The sequence below is a fragment of the Atractosteus spatula genome (genome assembly GCF_055471065.1).
Source record: "Atractosteus spatula isolate fAtrSpa1 chromosome 10 unlocalized genomic scaffold, fAtrSpa1.hap1 SUPER_10_unloc_18, whole genome shotgun sequence".
In the NCBI taxonomy this organism is placed as follows: Eukaryota; Metazoa; Chordata; class Actinopteri; order Semionotiformes; family Lepisosteidae; genus Atractosteus; species Atractosteus spatula.
The window spans coordinates 296,463-323,174 of record NW_028296621.1 but is presented as its reverse complement, the minus strand read 5'-3'; the positions used below and the strand labels follow the sequence as shown (position 1 = coordinate 323,174).

Below are 26,712 nucleotides of genomic sequence, written 5' to 3'. Positions count from 1 at the left end.
AAAGTTTCTTAAAAAGACCAATCCACGCAAGGCTCCTGTCCCTGATGCCATCCCTGGCCGCGTTCTGAAGGCATGTGCAGATCAGCTGGCAGATGTCTTCTCAGACATTTTTAATCTCTCTCTAGCTCAGTCTATAGTTCTTTCCTGCTTTAAGAAAACCACCATTGTCCCTGTTCCTAAAAAATCCAGAGTCAGCTGCCTAAATGACTACCGCCCTGTTGCACTCACATCAGTTATCATGAAGTGCTTCGAGCGGTTGGTCAAAGCATACATCACCTCCTCACTGCCTGACACCCTAGACTCACTGCAATTTGCATACTGCCAGAACAGGTCAACAGAAAATGCTATTGCCACTGCCCTCCATACTGCCCTCTCACACCTGGATAAGAAAGGAACATATGTGAGAATGCTGTTTGTTGATTTCAGCTCAGCATTCAATACCATAGTGCCCTCAAAGCTCGTCATCAAGCTCCAGGACCTGGGACTGAACACCTCCCTCTGTAATTGGATCCTGGACTTCTTGACGGAACGTCCGCAGGTGGTGAAGGTACTCCTTATTTACCCATGATTGTGTCGCCAGGCATAACTCAAACTCCATCATCAAGTTTGCGGACGATACAACAGTCATTGGCCTGATCTCAGATGGTGAGGAGTCTGCATACAGGGAGGAGGTTGAAACCCTGGCAGTATGTTGCCAGGAGAATAACCTCTCTGTGAACATCAGTAAGACTAAGGAGATGATTGTGGACTATAGGAAACATCAGGGAGGAGCCCACACACCTATTTACATCAATGGGACTGCAGTGGAGAGGGTCAGCACCTTTAAGTTCCTGGGAGTTAACATCTCAGAGGATTTAACCTGGACCCACCACACCAACACTGTGGTCAAGACAGCACGGCAGCGCCTGTTCTTTCTCCGCAGGCTAAAGAAGTTCGGCATGCCATCACATATCCAGGCCAACTTCTACAGGTGCACTATTGAGAGCATCCTGACTGGTTGCATCAGTGCCTGGTATGGGAACTGTTCCGCCCAGGATCGCAAAGTATTGCAGTGGGTGGTGAAGTCAGCGCAGCTTATCACCAGCTCTGAGCTACCAAGCATCCCGGAGATCTACTCAGCTAGATGTCTGAAGAAGGCCAGGTCCATTATCAAGGACTCCAGTCATCCAACTCACAAACTATTTTCCCTCCTACCGTCCGGTAAAGTGTACCAAAGCATTCGGTCCAAGTCCAACAGACTACAGAACAGCTTCTACCTCCAGGCAATAAGACTGATAAATAGCCAACCTGTAGCTGGCTATTTTCCTGGCTAGCACTCCTCTCCATCTGGCAGCAGCCTTCCTTCCCTCACCATAAAAAAGGCCCTCGTCCTCACCTTCACCTCCTCCCACCACTTTCCTACTGACCCGTACAGACACTGCAAGGACAGCCACTGTGATAGTTTCTCCTTGTAGTGGGATACTACCCCCTCGTTCTCTAGCAGCTTTGTGTTGAGTTTCCAGAGGCCTGGGCCAAAGACAGTCCCACCCTGGAGTTCCACTCTACACCCTAAAGCCTGATGATCTGAGAAGAAGACAGGCTGAAGAGTGACCCCAACAACTTTCACTCTCTCTGAGACAAAGCAATAGTCAATTCTAGGGCTGCTATTCCTCCCTGACCATGTATATCCTGCTGTTGTGGGATATATACATCTATATGTGTCTGAGAGTTTAAAGTCTTGAACTAAGTTTTGCAGGGCCAGTGAGCTGGAATCCAATTTTATCGGAGAGCTAGACTGCCTGTCTGTGTGCTCTAAGATACAATTAAAATCCCCTCCCACTATCACATCTGTGCTACATAACAATAGGGGAAAGAGTGCCTTGAGTAGCTCCACCCTTCCTCCCACGTCAGTAGGACAATACACATTGATTAGACGCAGGTTAACGGTCCCCCATTCGACAGCCACACAAAGCAACCTGCCATCTATGACCCTCTGAATACTTTTCAATATGAATGCCCATCCTTTGAAAAGAATGGCCACGCCAGAGGCTCTGTTGTTATTGTCCCCTGACCAAACAGAAGGCCCTTTATCCCACCTATCTTCAAAGCTTTTATACCTCTCTTGATAGGCTAAAGGACACACCTGCAACATCAACACATCTCCCTCTCTCTGCTGGAGGTAATCAAAGACAGACTGGCATTTAACTCTGTCATTGATACCTCTGGTGTTAAGAGAAATTATGTTTAGAGCCGTATTACGTAAGAAAGTGGAACCAGTCTTTACAAAACACATTTCTCTTCTGTCTCACCTGTTACCTTCTTCTTTTTCTTTTTCTTCTTACCAATTTCCTGCCAGCCATCCTCTGAATGAGCCTTCATCAGGGTGGCAGCAGTAAAAGCGTTCACGGAGTCCATTTCATGGAAGGGGGTAGAGGGAGGGGTGGAGGGGTTCCAGCTGTTCCCATCACCATGCTCTCCTTCCTCCTCGCTCGGGGAGAAAACAGAGTCATTTTTCCTTTTCCTCACGTCCAGCTCCTGGGAGCACTGAGGGGAAAGGGGTGCAGCCGATGCACCAGTCTCCTCTTCCCCCTCACCCACCAGCTGCTGCAGATCCTCCGTGATGGACTGGATGGAGGAGAGGAGGGCATCTGTAGCACTTGCAGAGTCTGAGAAAAGCAGCTCCGCTGAATCCTGGGTATCCTCGCTGGACCCGCTCCACCAGGGGGCCCCACACTGGCCCTCTTTCTGAGGAGCAGGAGTGGGGGAGGGGTCCTCGCTGTTCTCGGGGGTTTTCAAACCCTCGTGCTTGTCTGGTGCAGTCTGCGGTTGTGGGGGCGTAGTGGATCTCTCTTCCACTGGCCCCGGAGCCACAGCAGGACTGATCCTGGCTGGAGGCTGAGAGTCTTTGTCCAACAAGGGTTCTTTGTTTGACTTGTTGTTTGCTTTGGCTTTTCGGGCCGGTTTGGCTGAAACAAGCACTGCCTCATCCTTTCTCATTTTGAGTTTATTGGCGTAGGCGTGAGGGCAGTTCTTAAAAACGTGTCCTTCCGAGCCACATAAATTGCACTTTGGCAGCATTGAACAGTCAGAGGCTAAATGTCCCTGTTTGCCACAGGTCTTGCAGAATTTCACAGTGCAGGACGATGCCAGGTGTCCCACTGCACCACAGCGCCGACACACCTTTGGTTGTCCCACATAAAAAACATAGCCATTGCAGGCGCCCAGCCGGATTGTAGAGGGCAGGTGCCTTAAGCCTCCATTTACATTGTCCGGTAGCAAGCGAACCTCGAATTTCCTTGCTCCTGTTTTTATACCGTCAACATCTCTAACCTCAGTTCCATGGTGGACGGTGCAATACTGGTTAAGCCAGGTGTGAATGTCCTCCGTCTTTGCCAGTTCCGAGAACATAACAACATGCACGGTTTTCCTCTCTCTCTGTGTCAAAGGCTGCAAGTTGATCTTCTCAAGATAAGGAACTTTCCCTCTTTTTGCCTCAAACACATCCACACATTGTTCAAACAGAGGATAGGTAGCAAATACAACCTCAAATGCTTTCTGACCTGGGAGAGCAAAGATGAAATCCAAGTGCCGAGGTTCAAAGCCAAGTTCCTTCTGCAACACTTTTCTGCTGAACTGCATACGATCCATGAAGAAGTCATCCAAAAGCTCAAAACGCACAGCATTCTTGCGGGATCCAAAAGTTGCCATTTCGTAAACTGCAAAACAAACACTGCTTCCACAAAACAAGAAAACAATCCAACAACTCCACCTACAGGCTGATTAAGGTATCAGCAAACAAGCATTAGCTTTATTTGTTTGAAACCACACGAAACCAAACACAGGATCTACACACACAGGAGGAGACTGACGGAACACGTACACATTTTTAGGGTGGTAATTACCTAACAACACACTACACTTTTACAGGACTACACAGGGCACTAGAATTACTAGGACATTATTTACACAGGTAGGGTCAGCCGCTGGTCATCGTGCTGACCCTCAGACTCTCCCCGGCTACCACTCCCAGCATGCCCCGCGGTACTACGAGCGCCTAGGGGCGCTTCCTCCTCACCACCAGGCGAGGGCGTTACAATATAAAGGAAGGTAAACCGTTATAACGCAATCCGAACCAGGCAGGAGTTGAACCTACGATCTCTTGGTGAAAAGGTATTACATCACTGGCCCTGGTCTTATTACTCCATTGCACCATAGTAAGCTCAGCGACACTATTACTAATTACTATTACTAATACATTGCCCCCAGTCCAAAATTTCTAAGTAAAAAAAAACACGTTTTCTACACTTATGTCTGTTTAAAAATATGAAGACAAAGGGTTTGCGCTAAAATTCTGCTTCATTTTGAATGCAAATAAAAACAATTTTCTTCCAATAAATCATACATTTTGTTCCATCCTTCTTACTATACTTCTCTCTTGTAGTAGTAAAGCATTTTGATTGAAACCGAACAATACATTAAAGTTTTCATCTATACGCTTATACACGTCCGGACCCCCGCTGAACGATCACCAATCAATAACATTTGAACTCTGCGATATAGGCTCCTGCGCTCCGGATCATGTGTGAGAGACACTGAAATAGTCGTGTGAAAGTAGATTTTGCACCTGCGCCAGTGCTGTAGTGGTACCATACAAATCCACCACATGTTGGAAGCTCTGGAAGGCAACGTAAAATATTGCTCTGCCCGTTGGTTGATGAGGTATGCACGCTATATTTCAATTTAAATATACATTGAACCTATCAAAAAATCGATTTTGAGTCAAAATCGATTCATGTAAAAACTGATAAAGGTAATGCTTTTTTTCAGGGCTATAGCTACTTTTTTTAAGAAGTCTATCGCGATTGTGAAAATTAGATAAGGTGTACCAGCGGGTCTTCATATCGCCAGCTTCAGTCTCGCCTGTAGCTGCGAGAAGGTTAAAAGCGCACATGTGAGCTGTCTTTCGTCAAAAGCATTGCCGGAGCAGTAGAACGCAGAGCACTGTCCAGCAGCTGTAGACGGTGCTCGTGGAAGAACTAATTCCATTTTCAGCACAGGGAGTGAGAATGAGCTCAGTTCGGCTCCCAGCAGAATCCGTTCTGGTTTGGTCACTGTCGGACTGTTTGGATCGCAACGTGAAAAAACACTCGCTCTCATCGTGTGACTTCAACTAGAGGAAGGGAAGATCTCATGTTTAAAAAAAATCAGGACTGAAGATAACGGGAACTGAATCCGGGGCTTCACGCTTATCAAATTATAAAATAATAATTATTAAAATATCAGGTTGTTTTATGCAGCATTTTGTGCGCAGTACGTCGTATTTATCTAACAAAAGAACAACAGCCTACCTCAAGGAGGGCTTCACACGCAGTCTGGGGTATTTTCCCCTTTTACATTTTTGCGATTTTATATCGAACCTGTTATACTCCCAAAAGTGCACAGTAGCTTGTACTGTGTGTCCTGTTTGCCTTTGCAAGCATTTGTTTAAAAAATAAGTTCACAATACGATAAAAACAGAGAAAGCACAAACTTAATAATATAACGATTCAAAATCAAAACCAAATCATAAAGTCAATTAAGTACCTAACTTTTGAAAATACTTTTTATCTACAAAAAACTTGACATTTGCATCTATTTTTGAATTACAAAGCAGACAGAGCAGGCCCTGAATTCAAAGAACAGATTTGTTAAAATCCCTTGTACCACTTTAGATTGATCTCGGTCAGAACAAGACCATCAGACGTGAGGGGAATTCAGAACAGGAGCCTCTGCTTCGTCGTTTATTGAGCTTCTGATCAACGTCTGAGTGAAAATTATTTATTGTCTTTGATTAAAGTACACAAAAGACACCTTCCTACAAGCCGGAGTCAAACCAGTAACCTAAGGATTCAACGCTGTTTTCACAACAGTCCTCCGCTCTATTAACTGAGCTATCGAATGAATGAGAGAAGTCGTTTCTTCACGCATACTGCCCAATGTAGTGTCATGTTCCGGGTGATTTAAATCCCAGTTTAACATCAAGTTTCCAACTCGTTTCCTTAGTCTTGTTTACCTTGAATTTAAGACACGAACCAGGATTCTACTGTATAAACGTCCAGGACTATTACGAAATGTTTGATGGGGCATCGATCACTCCAGGCGGAAATTGACTTATTTTTTTCTAGAGGGATCATATTAAACCTTTCATTTGGATCGAGAAGAGGATCCCCATGAGACACAAAACATACCTGTCTTTTTTCTTAAAATCGAAGAATTCTTGAATTTAAGACTACAACGAACTCAGCCCGCAGCTCCTTAATTAACCTGTTCTTAACTTCAAGGAGCCCAATCCTGAGCCCTCCAGAGGTTACTGAAATAGAGGACTGACTGAAATGAAGAAATTCAGAAGCAGACTAAGCGGAACACTGGATCACATTAGAATATTACCCTTTATAGTGGGAATAAAACTGTCACGACATAATGAATTTACGCATCAGTTGCTTGGAATATCATTGTAATATTTAATTTGCTTTCCTGTCACACCACTTTTATTAATTATGAAGTTTATCGATACACGTTTATTTAAAACAATGTCATTTATTATTAATACAAGTAAGAGGTTTATTCCATGCTGAAAAAAAGAAGAAAGAGAACACAACGTTTCGGCCGTGGAGCCTTCTTCAGGTGACACCTGAAGAAGGCTCCACGGCCGAAACGTTGTGTTCTCTTTCTTCTTTTTTTCAGCATGGAATAAACCTCTTACTTGTTCCTTTGCAGCCTACGCATGCTGACGCAGCTACCCACCTGAATTATTATTAATACAGTTTCATTCCGTCTTTATTAGAAGCTGTATCACAGGTAATGCATGTAAAGCCTTCAGTATGCGATTGTGAGTTCAGTTATCCCAGGGAGTGAAGAGAACTGAAATTAAGTAAAATGACATTTAAATAGAGTGTAAGTCTCAAAAGTTATCTCTCACTTCAAAATATTTACAAGACTCTACCAGAAGTGGGGTTTGAACCCACGTGGACATTTGTCCATTGGATTTTAAACCCAACGCCTTAACCATTCGGCCATCCTGATCAACAGCGACTTTTTCTCCGTTGTTTAACATTTCAATATGATTCAACTATTTAAAAAAATAAACCAGGGCCCTGTCACAGAAACGTACCCCGTTCTGCCGCGCAACAAACGGGTACTTAGCACTGTACTAAAGAGGAGCTGTGTTTACTGTCAGCAGACATTTCCTCATTTCGAAAGACGTTTTCGCCTTCTCTCAGCTTTTTAAAGACGGTCATAAACGATCAAGAAGTAATTAATTTCAGTTTGAAGTCTGTTTCTTTTGTCTCCGCTTTTGATGAAGAAAAGCCGTGCGTGGGAGATCCCCTCTCTGAAGAAGTTTGCCGTCACCCTGCAAGAGAGAAGATCCATCATTAACCGAGGCAACCGCTGAGACAATTAACATTAAACACGTGAAATGCGAGATGCTTTCTACTTAGGGATTTTATCGTTTCTACTTTGTCAGAAGTGGGATTTAAACAAAGGTCTCCAGGAAAAGCTGCAACCTAAACGCAATGCCTTAGACCACCAACCATCCAACCTGTGTCTCTTATATGGAATTATATTTTATTTCTTTCTACTGGTTGAAAAGAAAAAAAGTGAAATCATGTAATGAGGGAAATGACTTTTTTCATGGGAAAAACTTTTACGAGCAAATGTAAAGTTAGAGCAGCGCTCAATAAAAACGATCAGAAACCGAAAGCGCTTCTTATGCGGATCAGTATATTCCGATGCCGGTGGTTCTGCAGAAGAAATAAGAAAAGCCGAACTCAAAGCACTGTGTTGCCATTACGGCTACTCTGGCTGCAGCTGTTTTAAGATCTAGACAGCGGCACAGAAAGTTGTAGGAGGTCAGACAGTTCAGACAGTTCAGACAGTTTGCGCTGTCTGAAAAACAGTATGCGAATTTAAACTTATTTAAATAAGATTATTTACAATATAATACATGCTCCAAAAGCGTTAATCCTGCAGTGGCTGCCATTTGAAACGCCTTCATAAATGACGTGTAATAGAGATTTATGCAGCTGTATGTTACAGTATGTTGCAATCAGGAAAATAAACCTATAAGAAATGTACAATACAAGGTCTGTTCCCAAACGTGAAAGCTGTATTACTCTGATGTCGGTCTTTTTGAAATAATCCAGATTGTAAAAACGACTGCGCCCTAGCAGATCAAAATATTACAAGAAGGCTGTAAAGCACACTCTGAATCGATCCGAATATTTAATTTCCCGGTCCGTTTAGGCTACAACAGGCAATTTTACGTTTATCCAGCAAAGCATTTCTCAGTTTAGTGAACTACTGGTGCTTTTAAGATGTCTAATTGTAGTTCGTCAGGATGGCCGAGCGGTCTAAGGCGCCAGACTCACTGGCTCCTTTCTTTCCATTGCTTGGGTGTTCTGGTCTCTGAATAGAGGTGTCGGTTCAAATCCCACTCCTGACAAATAATACCTTCTCTCTGTCCTGCATTTTCCCGTCTTGTTGCTCTCGCTGACAATGACAGGAAGAGGAAAACAGATAAACCGGTTTGCGGGCACATAATGGGCAGGGAAATGCTTCGTGAACACTTCAATGTGATTAGCAGAAAGTCAAATAGGCTTCGATTCTCCCTTACGTTCGGGCTGCCTGTAATCGAGTAAAGATTTACTGCAAAGTATGTATTCAAATGTGAAAGACCGAAATATAAAGCCAGAAGAAGATTTATTAAAACATATCTGTTTTCCTTGCGGTTTATCCTTTAAATGTGGCATTGTGAAATCAACCTGTAGCCCTACGGAATGCAGTCACTCTCCCAGTGACAGCGGCAGGAGCAGAGAGATTATATCAGAGCTCGAACAGAGAGTTCGGAAATCGAGGGAAATTGATTTTACAGAACATTTTATTAAACTTTCCTATCTACTCGGCCTTACTGAAGTATTTTAGCTTTTTTTTGTCTATTTCTATACTTTACAGTTGTAAACTTAAACTTGTCCGTTTAGCCAGAGAAGAGAGATATAAGCGCTATACCCCACGGTAACCTCCGATTCCAATAACCTTGACTAAAGCAGGAAGATCAGTTTCTGCTCGAGACAGCAGTTTTCTGAACTGTAAATCTCCAACAGTAGCTCGAGACGGTGTGTGTCCGGGTTCAGCAGCTATACAATTCACGTGTCCTCCCTCCTTTATTACCTTCATACACTCCTCTTAAACCACAGCAAACTCCCGGAATATTTCGGTGAACAGGTAGTGGGTCTTTCTTTCCGAGATCACAGGCAGAAAAAATAAACACGCTGAAATAAATTTCCTAAAATCCAAAGAAGTCCAGCCACGTACAGGTACGATTCTGATGTATTTCAATAGTTTTGGCACGAATTTGCAATGCTAATCTATTGGGCTCTGCACGCGTGGGCTCGAATCCAACTCCCGTCGGTTTGAGCCTTTGTGTTCTGTTTCTAAGTTGGGTTGGCGGTCTTTTGCTACTTTAGGAGAGCAGCAATATTTCTAGCGTTGGAGAACATGGCTTAGTAGCTGACAGACAATAGTCTCTTAATATTTCGGCTAAATTTATGTTTTGTACTGCTTTCACCTGATATTAATAGTAGTCCTGATAAACGGTTTTGGGACATGGCGCATCTTGAAAAATATTCTTGTGAATTTCAGTTTGAAAAAAATGCATGCACCAGAAACCGGAACTGGTCGTGTTTACATAATACGCAATGCAATAGCAAAGTTTGGATTTGAAAAAAAATCTTGCTACGAGTCCTTAGTTGTTACAAGAGGCATTTTAGGACTTTTAGCTCATAAATCCATCTTCCATTTGTACTCCATCAATATTAGCAATGTTATCTTTACCTAGCACTAAATGTAGCTCTAAATAAATGCAAATTTTAAAATACATTTAAAAATAAATGCTATTACATATATTGTAACTTTGTGGTATTTAGAATTTTTATCTGAGGATGCAGGGGAAAGTATTATACAACTGTGAAAGAGGCTCGGATTTTAATACAATTTCGATCAAAAGAAAACCAAAATCCGTAAGATTGAAATTGACGTTCAGTTGAAATATTTATAGAAACTCTCAAAGAAGCAACTGCAGTAGTGGAGAGATTTGATCCGATGTTCCAATGTTTGCAGTTCAATAATCCATTCGTCCTCGAAAGAAGCAAAGGCAAGTATGTTTTGAGTGTCACCATGATCCTCTTCTCAATTCAAAAGAAAGGTTTTATGTGATCCTGATCCCACTAGAAAAAGAGTCAATTTCTGCCTGCACTGATGTCCCTTCAAATGTTTTATAAGAACTCTGGACGTTTATAGAGTAGAAGCCTGGTCCATTTCTTCTACTAAACGAGACTATGGGAGTGAGTATTTTGATATCGAACTGGGATTTAAATAAAGAGGAACACTACACTGCATTGGGCTACGCGTGTGACAAAACATTTACTTTCCGACCTCTCGATAGCTCAGTTGCTAGCTCTTAAGACTGTAGACAAAAACAGCAGGCATTTCTTATGTCCCTAGTTTGAATCCATTTCAAATGATGGTGTTTTCTTGTTCCTTAATCAAAAAGTGAAAATTGCGAATTTGTCTTTCACTTTGATGTTCACCCGAAACCTCAGTATACAAAGAAGTAGAGGCTCCTGTTCTGAATAATCCTCAAGTCTGATTGTTTTGCTTAGACCTTTAAAATGTACACTGTTGACTGTTTGCGCTTCCTAACACAATTAAAAACCCGCCGACAAGTTACCGATCGGGAGTTTAGTTCAGTGATAGCGCGCACTTAAGACTCTCCGTTTTCTATCGCCGGCATCTTTGTATTCTTTTTAAACGCGATATCTTTTATTCTTCGTGTGTGAATTTCAGGGAGACACATAAACCCTTTGTCTGTTTTAAAGATACATTATTTTAAACCAGACATAATGAAAGACGGAGTAATTAGACACACGTACAAAACACATGAATCTAATTGAGAAAATGTTGACCGTGGCGATGTACAGTATTACTAGCTGCTCTGAACTCAATGTGGTGCTGTATGGGAATGCGATGCAAACGCCAGTGGCACAATGGATAACGTGTCTGATTACGGATCAGAAGACTGTAGGTTTCGACTCCTTACTGGTTAGTGAAAAAGCTTTTAAACCACACTACTCAACACTGACATCGTAGTGTATGCGGTCCTACACAACCTTACTATCGACTGGATGAGTCTTCTGTTCAATCTCCGATTCTTTCCGCCCATTCCTGCTATTTCACCACCGTTATTGTAGGATAACAGCCACAGACACGAGAAGATATACTATTCCGAACAAATGTCTTAAAAAATCACGTTTAAAAGGGTGACGATACGTTTTTGTTTCTTTAATGTAACCTTACTTTTGCCTGTAAAGTTCACATTATTTTCTGTAGCCGCAAATCCCCAATATTTCTGCTGTCTCCCGAGAAACACAATCTTGGAGTCAAATCATATTAAATAACACAACACATCTATTTATTTAACACCCAGATGTGACAGAACACATGTAAGACTTACACACAGCTTTTAATATGCGATAGTGAATTTGCAGGTATCCTGGGGAGGGAAGAGAACTGATATTAAGGAAATACATATTTAAAGGGGATGTAAGTCTTAAATGTGTTTTGTCACATCTGGGTGTTAACTGAATATTTTTTTAGCATTATTTATTGTGTTTTGACTCTATACTTGTGTTTCTCAGGAGACAGCAGAAATATTGATGTTTACATTTATATTCACATTCCCGGTGATATTGACTTAGGTACTCAACTATTTACTTGTAGTTTGACTTGTGTCCAAAGTTGAAAATCTCTCCAAACATCAAGATGGCTAAGGACGTGGAAAGAAACTCAGTCACATTTAGAGAAGGTAATGTTTAGATCGGATTAATTCGAAGTGTGTCTCTGGGTGCGTTTGATCTACCAACGTTGTGTTTAACTGAAGAACACCCTGACTAAGTGTGGCATAGAAACTGACACGTGTCGTATTTTTTCTACATTCACAGATTTTTGGCTAAAGTAAAAACGAATCGTTGTCATTTTCTTTCCAGCTGGCAGTAATTATTTTGCATTGATAAGAAAGATGAGCCCTTTATTTTTCGCAATTTGTGGATTTCTTGAAAAATAAGTTGTGCCAAAAACGAAATGAACACTTCTTTTAAACATAATGCAGAAGCATGTTGTCTATAACAATAAACGGTGCGAGAAGACAGGAAGAAAAGCAGCGCGGGGATTTGAACGCAAGATCACCGGTTTACTAAACAGGCGTTTTAACCAACTAAGCCAGAACGCTGGCAAAGCACTGCTCTTTTACAGCCAGTTGGATACACCGCTCTGTCACATCTTTGTTCGGTGTGCGGTGAGCCTGCTCGCTGAGCAAGTTAAGAAAGGATGTGAAATGGCTTTTACCCATTTAGCTCAATATGCTTTTGATGATCTACAGGGTGTCCAGTGCAACACAGGCGATGGACTGCTGGGATTTGGAGCCAAGATTTCCCGTTAACTAGACAGGTGCTTTAACCAACTAAGCCACGGCGCCGGCAGAATTCTCCTCTTTTACTGCCGCTTGGACACACCGCTCTGAGACACCTGCGTTCAGTAAGCGCTGAGTCGGCTGGCTGAGCATGTTGCCTCCTTTACATTCAATTGGAGCCCCGACACTAAGAGAAACGTACAGAAATGGCTTTTATCGGGCACTTTTCATGTCCAATGCGCTTGACATCTCCCAAGGGCGACAGAGTTCATTTACGACACTTTTCCTTTCTTTCTTTCTTCTTTCTGTACTATTTGATGAAAAAAAAACGAGAAATCATGTAAGGGACAATGTGTTTTTTCATGGAGAAAACGTGCACCAGGAAATGTTGTGTTTAGAAGAAGTGAGTTAACATGAAAAGTGACCTAATTTACCGGAAGAAATGCTCACCTAGCAAGATCTGCTTTACTACAAGAGAGACAGAGTGAAAGGCGTGATAATTTCACGCCGTTGTGGAACAAAACGCTATTTTCTTTGAATTCTAAATCAATTAGAAATTCAGAGCGACACATAAACGCGTTGTCTGTTTAAAAGTGATGATTTTTTTAAAACTGATAAAAATGTAGAAAACACGTTTCTCACAAATTGTAGATGTGGTGGTGTACTAGTAGCGGCGCTGAACTCACCAAAGCGCAATTCAGTTACGTGAGGGGCTAGTGGTTTAATGGATAACGCGTCTGATTTCGGTTTATAAGATTGTCGATTCGACTTCTACCGGGGTTGTGTGATTTAAATCAGGCTCCTCAGAAATAAATGTTCAGTATTTAAATAGACCGCACCTGAAAGAAAACGTTGGGTCTGGGTTCCTTTCTTTCCTGCATGAAATAGCAAATCGTTACAAAAAACACCAGCTAATGTCCAATATCGTTAGTCAAACATGAATATACTGTAGGTCTTGGTACATGGGAGTGGATTTCAACCACAATTAAAAAAGGACAAATTATAATTACAGGCTTCAGACACTTTTTTATGCAAAAGTGACCAAACACTCCCTAACTTTCAGGTATGCTTGAACCTGTAATAAAAACGAGGTCTGAAGCTTCAGTTCTCAGATGTTACTGTCTCTAAAGTCGGATGTGATGTTTCGCGGATGTGCAGTGTGGCTTTTCTCTTGTCGTGTTCAAGATGATTCGCTGCATAAGCTCCTGACTGGGTGTTGTGTACTACTGTTATTTCGTTCAGATAAAACTGAACTGCATGGTGTAATTTCCAGGTTTGGTACCAGCAGAACCTGCAAACACATCAGCTGATTTCAACGTGATTTGAACACCCAAGGTTCTAATCTGGAGTCAAACGAACTACCGCTGCGCCACGAAATCACCCGCAAGATGTGCTTTTAATTCCCCCAAAGAGAAAAATCAGCGTCCCTGAAAAAGATATTTTTCCATTCTCTCCTGTGAGGAGCGCCGCTCTTCCAACGAGGGTCTTTTCTTCCCAGACCACAGATTATTCTTTCCGCCCGGCTCTCTCACAGAGAGCAGACACACCGTCTCCACTGATGTGTTTACTACATCTATAGATCTGACCCCCTACAGCCACGATATTCCTGGACAGGATATTTACCACCAGCCTGGTGAACTTCTCATCTTGACCTCTCCCAGGAGGAGCACAATTAACACAGAGTCCTCTCTCCATTTAGCAAATAACACAAAACACTGTTTACCTGTCAAGACAGAAAAACCGGGCTGCTCCAGGTGAGGCTTGAACTCACAACCTCGGTATGACTCCACTACTCATGTCATTTGACATGGCCTGAACCAGGAAAAAGATTGGAAAACGAGAAGTTATCTCGTTGTTTTAAAACTTGCCTACTCTTTTAATTTTTAGGTCAAATCTTTTATTTTGGAGTACTTTCAATTGATGTTAATCCTTGTCCCGATGCACGATTCTGGGCCATGGTGCATCTTGAATAATGTTCTTATGGGCTTCAGTTTGGAAAAGTGCGCTCTTCAGAAGCTACCGAAACCGCTAATGGTTACATTACACTTAATGCAAAAGCAACGTTCGGGTCTTTATAAAGAGGGTTAAGGTTTCGGCTTTAGCAGAGACAGTGTTAACATTGACAATATTAAGAAGATCGTTCCTGGGTGGACTTGAACCACCAACCTTTCAGTTAACAGCCGAAAGTGCTTGCTGATTGCGCCACAGAGACTGACGAGAGAGGGTTTTCTCCATTCGCACCTTTCCGGTCAAAAAATAAACATTGCTTGCATTTTCTTGCCAGTCGGCAATATTCCTTCTGCTCTGATAGCCAAGAATTAAATTTCATTTTTCACAAGCTGTATGAATTTCTTGAAAAACAAGTTGTTGCAGAAAGGAAATGCATTCATGCATTAAACTAAATCAAGCCCTATGCGGTTGTCCAAAATGGTACTTTCTGCACAAAAAGACAGGAAGAAAGGCACAGCTGGGATGTGGAGCCAGGCTCTCCAGTTAACGAGACAGGTACTTAAAGCAACTAAGCTACGGCGCCAGCAGAATTCTCCTCTTTTACAGCCGCTTGGACACACCGCTCTGAGCCATCTGCGTTCAGTAAGCACTGAGTCTGCTGGCTGAGCAAGCTGCCTCCTTTACACGCAACAGGAGCCCCGACTGTAAGAGAAACGAAGAGAAATGGCTTTATTGGGCACTTTTCATGTCCAATGCGCTTGACATCTCCCAAGGGCTGCAGAGTTCATTTACGACGCTTTTCCTTTCTTTCTTCTTTCTGCACTCTTTGATGAAACAAAGCGAGAAATCATGTAAGGGAAAATGACTTTTTTTCATGGAGAAAACATGCACCAGGAAATGTTGTGTTTAGAAGAAGTGAGTTAACATGAAAAGTGACCTAATTTACCGGAGCAAATGCTCGCCTAGCAAGATCTGCTTTACTACAAGAGAGAAGTAGAGTGAAAGACGTGATCATTTCACGCCGTTGTGGAACAAAACGCTTTTTTCTTGGAATTCTAAATCAATTAGAAATTCAGAGCGACACATAAAGGCTTTGTCTGCTTGAAAGTGATGATTTTTAAAAACTGATAAAAATGTAGAAAACACGTTTCTCACGTAGATATTTAAGATGGGGGTGGGGTATTACTAGTAGCGGCGCTGAACTCACCATGGTGCAATTCATTTACGTGACAGGCTAGTGGTTTAATGGATAAGGCGTCTGATTTCGGTTTATTAGATTGTCGATTCGACTTCTACCGGGGTTGTGTGATTTAAATCAGGCTCCACAGAAATAGATGTCCGTTATGTAAATGAACCGCACCTGAAAGCAAACGTTGGGTCTGGGTTCCTTTCTTTCCTGCATGAAATAGCAAATCGTTACAAAAAAAACACCAACTAATGTCCAATAGCGTTAGTCATTTAAGTAAACATGAATATACTGTAAGGTCTTGGTACATGGGAGTGGATTTCAACCACAATTAAAAAAGAGCAAATTATTATTACAGGCTTCAGACACTTTTTCATACAAAAGTGACCAAACACTCCCTAACTTTCAGGTTTGCTGGAACCTGTAACAAAAAGGAGGTCGTTAACTTCCATTCTCTGATGTTACTGTCTCTAAAGCCGGACGTGATGTTTCGCGGAAGTGCATTGTGCTTTTTCTCTTGCCGTGTTCAAGATGCTTCGCTGCATAAGCTCCTGACTGGGTGTTCCGTACTGCGCTGTTACTTCGTTCAGATTACCCATGCGGTGTACAGATAAAACCCGACTGCGTGGTGTAAGTTCCGGGTTCGGCACCAGCAGCACCTGCAAAATCACCAACTGACCTCGACGTGATTTGAACACGCAACCTTCTGATCTGGAGTCAGACGCACTACCGTTGCGCCACGAGGTCACTCGCTTCAAGTGCTTTTAATTCCCCCAAAGAGAACAATCAGCGTCCCTGGAAAAGTTTTTTTTCATTCTCTCCTGTGAGGAGCACCGCTCTTCCAACGAGGGTCTCTTCTTCCCAGACCACAGATTATTCTTTCCGCCCGGCTCTCTCACAGAGAGCAGACACACCGTCTCCACTGATGTGTTTACTACATCTATAGATCTGACCCCCTACAGCCACGATATTCCTGGACAGGATATTTACCACCAGCCTCGTGAACTTCTCATCTTGACCTCTCCCAGGAGGAGCACAATTAACACAGAATCCTCTCTCCATTTAGCAAATAACACAAAACACTGTTTACCTGTCAAGACAGAAAACCAGGCTGCTCCAGGTGAGGCTTGAACTCACAACCTCGGTATGATTCCACTGTTCATGTCATTGGACATGGCCTGAACCAGGAAAGAGATTGGAAATCGAGATGTCATGGCGTTGTTTTAAAACTTGCCTACTCTTTCAATTTTTTTCGATCAAATCTTTTATCTGGGAGTACTTTCAGTTGATGTTAATCCTTGTCCCGATGCACGATTCTGGGCCATGGTGCATCTTGAATAATGTTCTTATAGGCTTCAGTTTGGAAAAGTGCGCTCTTCAGAAGCTACCGAAACCGCTAATGGTTACATAACACTTAAGCAAAAGCAACGTTCGGGTTTGAAAACTAATATTTCTTGCTATGAATACAAACACTGTTACAGGAGGCGTGTTAGGGCTATTTTAGCTTAGATCATCAATTCATCTGACATTTCTTCTCCATCTATATCAACAGCGTAATCGCTACTGAGCGCTAAAGGCAGGTCCTGGCAATACAATCTTCTTTAGAAAACATTTTTAAAACTATTTCCACGACCATACGTAAAGTAAAAGATACCGATTGCACGCAACTAATAAAATCTCTTTTCCAGGGACGTTGTAGCTAGATGCAAATTACAATCGAAAATGTATCAGCTTTAAAATTTTCTTTTGGATCCACAGGACGATCAGCACGAGACTCAAAATATGCCTGTGTTTGATTGTACAGCATAGATTGTACAGCATTTATGTTAAAATGAAGGTAAATATATCAAAATATCAACATCCAACTTCACAGTGCTAACGTAACAATGCTTGTCAAATTCTCAAACAAATCCGCATGTATTTCTAAACTATTTTAGCAGAGGACGCAACAGGAGCATAAATGATATCTCCCGCCAGCCCTTCAAAGATACTTTTCCATGGGTGAATATGGTTGTCTGGGGAGTTGCGGTGTTGGTCACTATTGGACTTCCCCGGTCTCAAGTGTTGTTGTTGGACACGGGCAAAAGACTCGCATTTTCGGCAAATATAAAGAGGGTTAAGGTTTCGGCTTTAGCGGAGCCAGTGTTCACATTGACAATAATAAGAAGATCGTCCCTGGGTGGGCTCGAACCACCAACCTTTCAGTTAACAGCCGAACGCGCTCGCCGATTGCGCCACAGAGACTGACGAGAGAGGGTTTTCTCCATTCGCACCTTTCCGGTCAAAAAATAAACATTGCTTGCATTTTCTTGCCAGTCGGCAATATTCCTTCTGCTCTGATAGCCAAGAATTAAATTTCATTTTTCACAAGCTGTATGAATTTCTTGAAAAACAAGTTGTTGCAGAAAGGAAATGCATTCATGCATTAAACTAAATCAAGCCCTATGCGGTTGTCCAAAATGGTACGTTCTGCACGAAAAGACAGGAAGAAAGGCACAGCTGGGATGTGGAGCCAGGATCTCCAGTTAACGAGACATACTTAAAGCAACTAAGCTACGGCGCCAGCAGAATTCTCCTCTTTTACAGCCGCTTGGACACAGCGCTCTGAGCCATCTGCGTTTAGTAAGCACTGAGTCTGCTGGCTGAGCAAGTTGCCTCCTTTACACGCAACAGGAGCCCCGACTGTAAGAGAAACGAAGAGAAATGGCTTTATTGGGCACTTTTCATGTCCAATGCGCTTGACATCTCCCAAGGGCTGCAGAGTTCATTTACGACGCTTTTCCTTTCTTTCTTCTTTCTGCACTCTTTGATGAAACAAAGCGAGAAATCATGTAAGGGAAAATGACTTTTTTTTCATGGAGAAAACATGCACCAGGAAATGTTGTGTTTAGAAGACGTAAGTTAACATGAAAAGTGACCTAATTTACCGGAGCAAATGCTCGCCTAGCAAGATCTGCTTTACTACAAGAGAGAAGTAGAGTGAAAGACGTGATCATTTCATGCCGTTGTGGAACAAAATTTTTTTTTTTCAAGACAGAAAACCAGGCTCCAGGTGAGGCTTAAACTTTCAACCTCGGCATGACTCCACTGATTATGTCATTTTACTGTACATGACCTGAACCAGGAAGAAGATTGGAAGTTAAGACGTTATGGTGTCGTTTTAATACTTTCCTACCCTTTTAATATTCAGGTTAAATCTTTTATTTTGGAGTACTTTCAATTGATATTAATCCTAGTTCCAATGAACGATTCTGGGCCATGGTGCATCTTAATGTTCTTATAGGTTTCAGTTCCGAAAACAACTCAGTAGCAGGCCATGTGGAACAAGCAAACACATTAGAACTGTTGTGAATGCAGTGGAAATAATTTAGTCACTAAATAACAAGGTTATGCACCACTTGCCTGAAAATTGTTATATTTAACAAAAATTGCTTTCCAGACACCACAACTATTCACAATAATTTTATCAATACATGTCTTAATGAAAAGTGTAATTTTTTAATAATTAACTTTAATGTCCATCTTTATTAGTAGATGTATTACATGTACAGCCTTTAATATGCGATAGTGAATTTTCAGGTATCCTGGGGAGGGAAGAAAACTGAAATGAAGGAAATACATATTTAAAGGGGTGTGTTCTGTCATATCTGGGCGTTTGAATAGATTTGTTGTATAAGTTATTGTGATTTCACTCTATACTTGTGTTTCTCAGGAGAAAGTAGTTACATTGGGGATTTGAGGGTATAGAAAATGCGTTGTGCTGTACGGGTAAATGTAAGGATATGTAGAAAAAAACATATTGTCACCTTTGTGAACGTCATTATTAGATACCTGTTGATCGTTTAGCGACCTAGGCCTCCCTCTGGACTCTGCACTGAATTAAAAGCTACGGGAGCTCCTCACTGCTTGTCCTGTATTGTTACCTGTGCTCTCGTCTACATTATCTACATGCAGAACAGCACCAAGAACACCATAAACTTTGTGACGTAAAGTGCTGAAGAGCATGAAAAATATTGAACATTTTAAACATTCATAGAACAACTTGAAAAACTGAGGGACAAAAGACCATCTATTTCGCAGGTTCACAGTAGTTGCAAGAAAATCAGTCGCCTGACTAGGGACCTAGAGATAAAAAGTTCGATATTCTACTGGCTGGGCTATTCCTGTCTACTTCTCTGAAACAACGTTTTTCAAGAAATTTGCAAAATTTGAAATACAATACTTGCTTAAAAGTGCAGATTATTTTTTACCCAAAACTGCAAATGGAGAAAACCAACTCGTTGGAGTCTCTGTGGTACAATTGCTTAGTGCGGCCAGGTTGGGACTAAAATGATAGTAAGGTGATGGTTCAAGTGCATCCAGGCACACCTTTCTCATTGTTCTAACGTGAACATCTATGGAAAAAATGGCATAAAATGTTTAACAGATTATTGACCTAATTGATACTGACGTCTTACCACTTGTCCACCACGCTTGCGGTTCTGCTTACTTTCCCATCAAGGCTAGCACGTTTTTTAAAATACAAAAAAGTTAAATCTTTGAGCACAAATTGCCATGGTAGAAGGAATAAAGCAAATATGACTGTTCAAATTAATTCTACTGAAACTGATTTAATCACGCAGAATCTACAACAACAAAACCATGATTCTTAACAAGGAGATACTGGGGAGCAGTGGGATTCCAACTCAAGCCCCCGAAGAGATGAAGCTTTAATCCAGCTCCTTAGAGCGCTCGGCCGGGTTACCCTTGATAGTGGCTTTTCAGCACTTGTAGTCTGACTTTGTGGTGTTGAGCTGCATGGAAGAGACTGCACCTCCTTTTTCTGAGATGCTTTCTCTCACTTGGTGAAATATTAACTTCTTTGGCCTTCTGAATATAGTTCTTCTGTTAAGCAGGCTTCAGACTCTGCTTATAGCGCCCATGCAGAGATTTTATTTTTACAGGAAGACTCATTCTGAAACGTTTCTCTGTAGTTTTAGAAAAGCTTTGAACAGCGTATTTTATACTATGCACAAACAGTATTCTAATTTCACACGGCAGATCTATGCAGCAATCGTGCTCGATTTGACTGTTATTCTGAAATACTTCTAGCAAATATATTTAGGTTTCTTTGAACCTTTAATTAAAAAAATTACTTTGTGATGTTCCGCAGATGTGTAGTGTGCCTTTCCTTTTGTCGTATTCAAAAGTATTCACTGCGTGAGCTCCTCACTGCGTGTCGTTTACTCTACTGTGATTTCTTTTAATTTATCTACATGGAGTCAGGTGACAAGATCACCTTGAACATTTTCGGTTTGTGAAAGGAAAAACTAAAGAAAATACAAGTGATGAACATTTAAAATAACCACAGTACAGCTAGAAGAGTGAAAGATAAAAGACGATTTAGAATGACATTCACAATAGATTTAAGAAAAGCACAACCGCCTGAACAGGGACTTGAACCCTGGACCCTCAGACTAAACGTCTGATGCTCTACCCACTGCGCTATCCAGGCTCTGGAAAAAAAGCAGACACTGTTGGGATCCTCGCAAGTCACATGTTTCTTCTTGTGCTGAAGCACAGTCATACCTGACCCGTCTGGAATGACCACTGACAGACTTTATCCAGAAGCGACGGCACCACTCCCAGTAGAATGAGAGAGAAATACAGAACAACATGAGGAGTCAAGGGGCTCCCACATTTCATCTTTCCTCACATTACTCAGTTTTTCACTAAGAATTTGACCTTTTCACAATCAGATTTTTTCACATTTAATAAGATCTTTTAATCAATTTTAATATTGTTTTTTGGAACAATAAATAAAAAAAAACTTTTAATGCCTTGGTTGTTTACGTGTGCACACCCTTTATAAAGGGGGTTGCAACTATGCTGAAATTTAACCAGTCACATTTTAGATAATGTACAAAGGTTACAGATGCAGCCATTCAAAATGGGCGGGCGATACCGCATTATTTTGCGGTATGCTGTACGCAGTCTACCGCAAGCTACCGGTAAATACCGCAAGTTACCGTAAATTCTCCTATAATACGACAAGCAAAATAATAGTATCCGGAATTTCCGCAAGGTGGAGCTAATAAAGCTCAACCTCTCATGTTTGAGCTGTGGCCATCAAAGTCTTTAACGAAGATATTACTAATAGTATTAATAATGAATGACCTTGGACAAGCTGTAAGTGTAAACTCAAAGTATTGCCCTGGTCAACATTCTTTTTTTCATTGACCGTCTTTGTAAAAGTAACACCACAGCATTTCGCAATCACGCGTTTGTTTCCAATCATGCAAAGTACAGTGATTCACCATGCCTTTCACATGCTCATAAAAGAGATTGATTTAGGAACATAAACATATTACCGTATGCAAACTGTACTGTATACAGTATGTATATGTATATTTAATGTCTTAACTGTGCCCGTTTAAGTATTGAATATTCATATCTAATTTTACCACTGAAGGGAAATCTTAGTAGCTGAGCATAAAAAGAATAGGAGTATACTGCAACGCGTGTGAAGGCCATAAAATATATTAATTTTGGAACATAAACATACAGTATATGGCTGGTCTCGGTACTTTAAAGAAAACATACACGAAACATGGTTTCATTATGACCAGAATCGGTCTTGAGATATTTTTAACTTGATTTACAGTATTTGAGAGGTATGTCTTAACACCGATACTACAGTGCTTAAGTACTGCTCACGTATATGTTTCTAGGTTTATATTATGCATTTCATACGGTCAAATTACTTTTGAGCAACTAATAAGAAGCGCGAAACGGTATGCATTTTAGTTTCGTTTTGTGCTGGGACCCGTGGATTGATTAGAGATATCAAGTACATACAAGTCATTTTTTAAATGTTGTAGTTCATCTTGAAAAAATGTTACGAGTACATCATCTATCAACAATTACACAGGTTCTGTTTCCATATTGCGGATTTTGGTTACGTAATATTATTTTCTAGATTTCACGTTGTGAATATATGATTTGGGCAAACAGAGCCGCAAAGAAGTACATTATGGGTTGTTGTTTTTTTTTTGCAGTTTTATCTAGAACAAGCGATGCTTAAACCTTTGTCTGATTCTTGTGAAACTATCCACACGACAGTTACAGTACCTAGGAGTTGACTTCAGTGATGTCACTGATGGGATGTTTCTAAAAATCCATCCTCTGTAAAACGTCTTCTCTAGTTGTCCTGCATATGTATTCGCTAATGAAGCTGTGTGTTCTGAGCCTGGATCTCTACATTTCTGTATGAACCAGCTTAGAGGGCTAAAGACAGCTTGTGTTTAAATTGAGTGTAAGGCAATTTATGCTTCTAAAGTCATGGTCAGCATTTATTATTGTACTGTGCTGTAAACTTGTTCTGTGCCAAGTCACATTATTTTATAGCGTTTTTATAGAGTTATCAAATCCGGTGGCGCTGTGTGTTAGTTTCCCAACTCCCATGTCACATGGTCTGTGATTGAAACTTGTAAAACCGGTTTAATTCGTCACAGCCAGCACTCCGGTTGTAAAGTAGAAGCAGGCGAGATTTCTAGCGAAAAACACCTCCCCCTTCTTCAGGTGTGAGGGTCTTCTGCTCAGAATGAAACGCTAAAATGTAATGTAGGCTCTGAATGGGTTCAATTATGATTTGGGCTTGATTAAGGTCACTGCCTTTTATCTAAAACCCTACTTGAATCCTTCTAAACTAAAAATCAGTGTTAGTGAGTTCTAAATAAAGAGGTATCCAGGTAACAGTGAAACGGGCGGACAGTTTGGGGAGATCGCCCGTTTTCCATGTAAATAGTTCCCTGGTTCCGCACCCCTTGGTGTTTCTCTCGCTCTCTCTCGGGTCACCTGATCATTAGCTCGAAAGATTTGAGTGCTTTGTGTATATTCTAATGGTAGTGGGGGCAGGGTGTGTGGGAACAGGTTTGGTTGAAATTGCATTGGAGATCTATGTTCTTCACACCTGAAACATTTTCTCTGAAAGCATTTTCTTCGCAGTTTAACCGATCTTGTTACAGCATGTTACAGTTTACTATTATTAACCATATTAATTTTAAGTGCTTAATGTAAAATCTTGTAAAAATATATTTTCATTGTTCAAATATACATTAAGTCTGACTATCATATAATAAGTTAAATACAAAACTAAAGAAAAAATAGGGTTAAATATAATTCAAAATATTTTGCTAACAATGTTAACTGTTTATGAATAATAAAATGTATTAACTAAGGAGTAGGATGGCACAGTTGTTAGTATGTTTTTTGTTTTGTTTCTTTTTCATAAATACAACAGTAGTACCTGATGTCTCAGTGGCTTTCAAAATTAAGTTATGCATGCAAACCTGTGAACTAGAAAGATAACTAAGATATCCATCCATTTATAATGGTGGCAAAGTGGTTAGCATTGCTATTTTGCAGCACTGGGGTCCTAGGTTCAATTCCTGCCATCGTGTGTGGGGGGGTTTACATGTTCTCTCTGGGTTACATGTTTTTTCTCCATATGTGTGATATGACTCCCTCTCGCACTCCAAAACATACTGGTAAGTTAATTGGTTTATGGGAAAACTGGCCCTGGTGTGTGTGTGTTTGTGTCTGTCTGTCCTGTGATGGACTGGCGCTATGTCCAGGGTGTATTCTGCCTTGTGTCCGTCGCTTACTGGGATAGGCTCCAAATCCTCTGTACTGGATAAAGAGATTAGAAATGGATGGAAGTAAAGGCACTGTGTGGATGGAACTATACACAGTGTTAGAAACCCACTATGAAATGGCAGCATCTCACTGAGAATAAAACATTTTATAGTGCTGGCTTAAGGAAACAGCCTTTCCACCTCTCTTGCACATCAGTATCCATACCTAGTTATTTAAACAAATTGCCTCTAATTATAAACATCTTAATATGCTGGCTCTGTGGATCCGCATCAGCTATGTTTGCCCATTCCTTCAATTCATGTGCATCCAACACACAGTTCAATGCCAGCAACTACACATAATCTAAAATACAATCCTTATTTCAGTATCTATGTAAACATATAGTCTGTTAACTTCATCATCTTCATCAAAATTATGCCTAACCCCATTAGGAAGTGTTCTTGTTATAAGTGTATTCCTCAGCTTTCCCCAAATTATCTTCTTCTTGCCAACATCTCTAGTCTTTTATCCTGCAATAACTCAGCCAACACTTAAATCTCCAAAAGCTGCTTGTGTTAATTTCTTTAAATCACAAATATCATGTGTAAATACTGGCCATGTAATACTCTGCATTGTGGAATAATAGTTTATTTTAAAGGGAACTAGAGAAACTAAGAACTAGAGAAATCAAGAAAGGCTTTTTTTCTAGAATTAATAAATGCACATCCTGTTCACTGGGGAAATTAAATCCACACTGAGCAATCTTCAATATGTTCAGAATATGACAGCAAGAATCCTATCAGGGATGCATTACACCTGTTTTCAAGTCCTTGCACTGGTTACCTATCAGATTTCGAGTCAACTTCAAAATCCTTATCCTCCTTATATACTGTCCTACAACTGTTATTATTGATCTCAGAATTATTGTACTTGACATGACTTCATTCAGCCTTTCCTGAACGTCTATGACAGGCAGAGAGAGTGCTGTTTCTGGTGCGATCTTTTGCAGCTGACATTTCACTGTTTTAAACGAACAAGAAATTAGATTGCTCATAAATCACTTATTCTATATAAACACAGCGTAATTGCCCTCCGAAAATCCTCTTTTTCTTGTTCGTTTTAGAGACCTTGATCGAAACTGATTTTAGATGTCAGAAAGGATTTATTCTCTCTGTATTTCCTACATTGCTTTGTCGAGATTTTAACTTTATATCTAGGCTCAGATTTCAACTATAAATCGTACAGTAATTAATAGCAGTAAATACTGATGTTTATACATAAAAAAGTCATGCCTTGGAGTATAGACCCCCAAAGGAATGCCATAGACTCAAACTGCAAAATAAACATACAGAAAGAAAGTATTTGTATTGTAATTGCAAATCCTGGTACTGTATGAGTGATTGGTATGACTTTCCTCATTACAAATCTCTTATTAGAATTTAAATTTCTCTGTAACTCCAGGTCAGAACAGAGAAAATGTAACTGCCTTAAGGAGTTTACGATTATGAAAAATAGAAGGATAAGCATGATACGTATGTCTTCTGTCATTTTCTAAGTCATGTTACTGAGCACCAAATCTTATTGAGAATATGAATCCATTTAAGGTTTATACCATTAAAGTAACGGTTTATTCCATGCTGAATATGTTTGTACCAGACTTTTTTGAGGCCTGTTTAATTGTGTCTGAAGTCTGATGTTGTAAATTTTATTGTTAAAAAGATCCATGAAAATGTCACTACTAAAGTTAGCTGGTACTGTTGGTATTGTAAGTGGCAAGTAGAGCTCATATTTTAGATTTTGTGTAGTTGCTAGCGTTGAACTGTGTGTTGGATGCACATGAATTGAAGGAATTAGCAAACATAGCTGATGCGGATCCACAGAGCCAGCATATTAAGATGTTTATAATTAGAGGCAATTTGTTTAAATAACTAGGTATGGATACTGATGTGCAAGAGGGGTGGAAAGGCTGTTTCCTTAAGCCAGCACTATAAAATGTTTTATTCTCAGTGAGATGCTGCCATTTCATAGTGGGTTTCTAACACTGTGTATAGTTCCATCCACACAGTGCCTTTACTTCCATCCATTTCTAATCTCTTTATCCAGTACAGAGGATTTGGAGCCTATCCCAGTAAGCGACGGACACAAGGCAGAATACACCCTGGACATAGCGCCAGTCCATCACAGGACAGACAGACACAAACACACACACACCAGGGCCAGTTTAAATCTAACCTCAGAACCTTTCTTTTCAGAAGACTTAGTGTCTGTATCTGCTTCATTTTCTAATTTTGGTAGCACCTCTAACTGCTTGTCTTTCTTATATGCATTTACTTTGTAATCTGTGGTCCTTTTATCTGTTTTTACATCTACTGTATTGCTTTGAGATGCCACCTTTAATGGTGATAAATCAAATAAAGTTTTTTATTACTGTTATAGGGAAACATGATCAGATTTAAAAAGATCTAAAGTATACTAGTTT

General features: G+C 40.8%; 3 non-coding genes across 3 annotated transcripts; all 3 read right to left on the bottom strand.

The window, feature by feature from the left end:
- Positions 1–6,958: 6,958 nt before the first annotated feature.
- Positions 6,959–7,041, bottom strand: trnal-uaa (transfer RNA leucine (anticodon UAA)). Its single transcript has one exon. It is a non-coding gene; the product is annotated as a tRNA-Leu (tRNA).
- Positions 7,042–16,292: 9,251 nt separating this feature from the next.
- trnaw-cca (transfer RNA tryptophan (anticodon CCA)) lies at positions 16,293–16,364 on the bottom strand. The gene has a single exon. It is a non-coding gene; the product is annotated as a tRNA-Trp (tRNA).
- Positions 16,365–17,787: 1,423 nt separating this feature from the next.
- trnan-guu (transfer RNA asparagine (anticodon GUU)) lies at positions 17,788–17,861 on the bottom strand. Its single transcript has one exon. It is a non-coding gene; the product is annotated as a tRNA-Asn (tRNA).
- Positions 17,862–26,712: the final 8,851 nt, after the last annotated feature.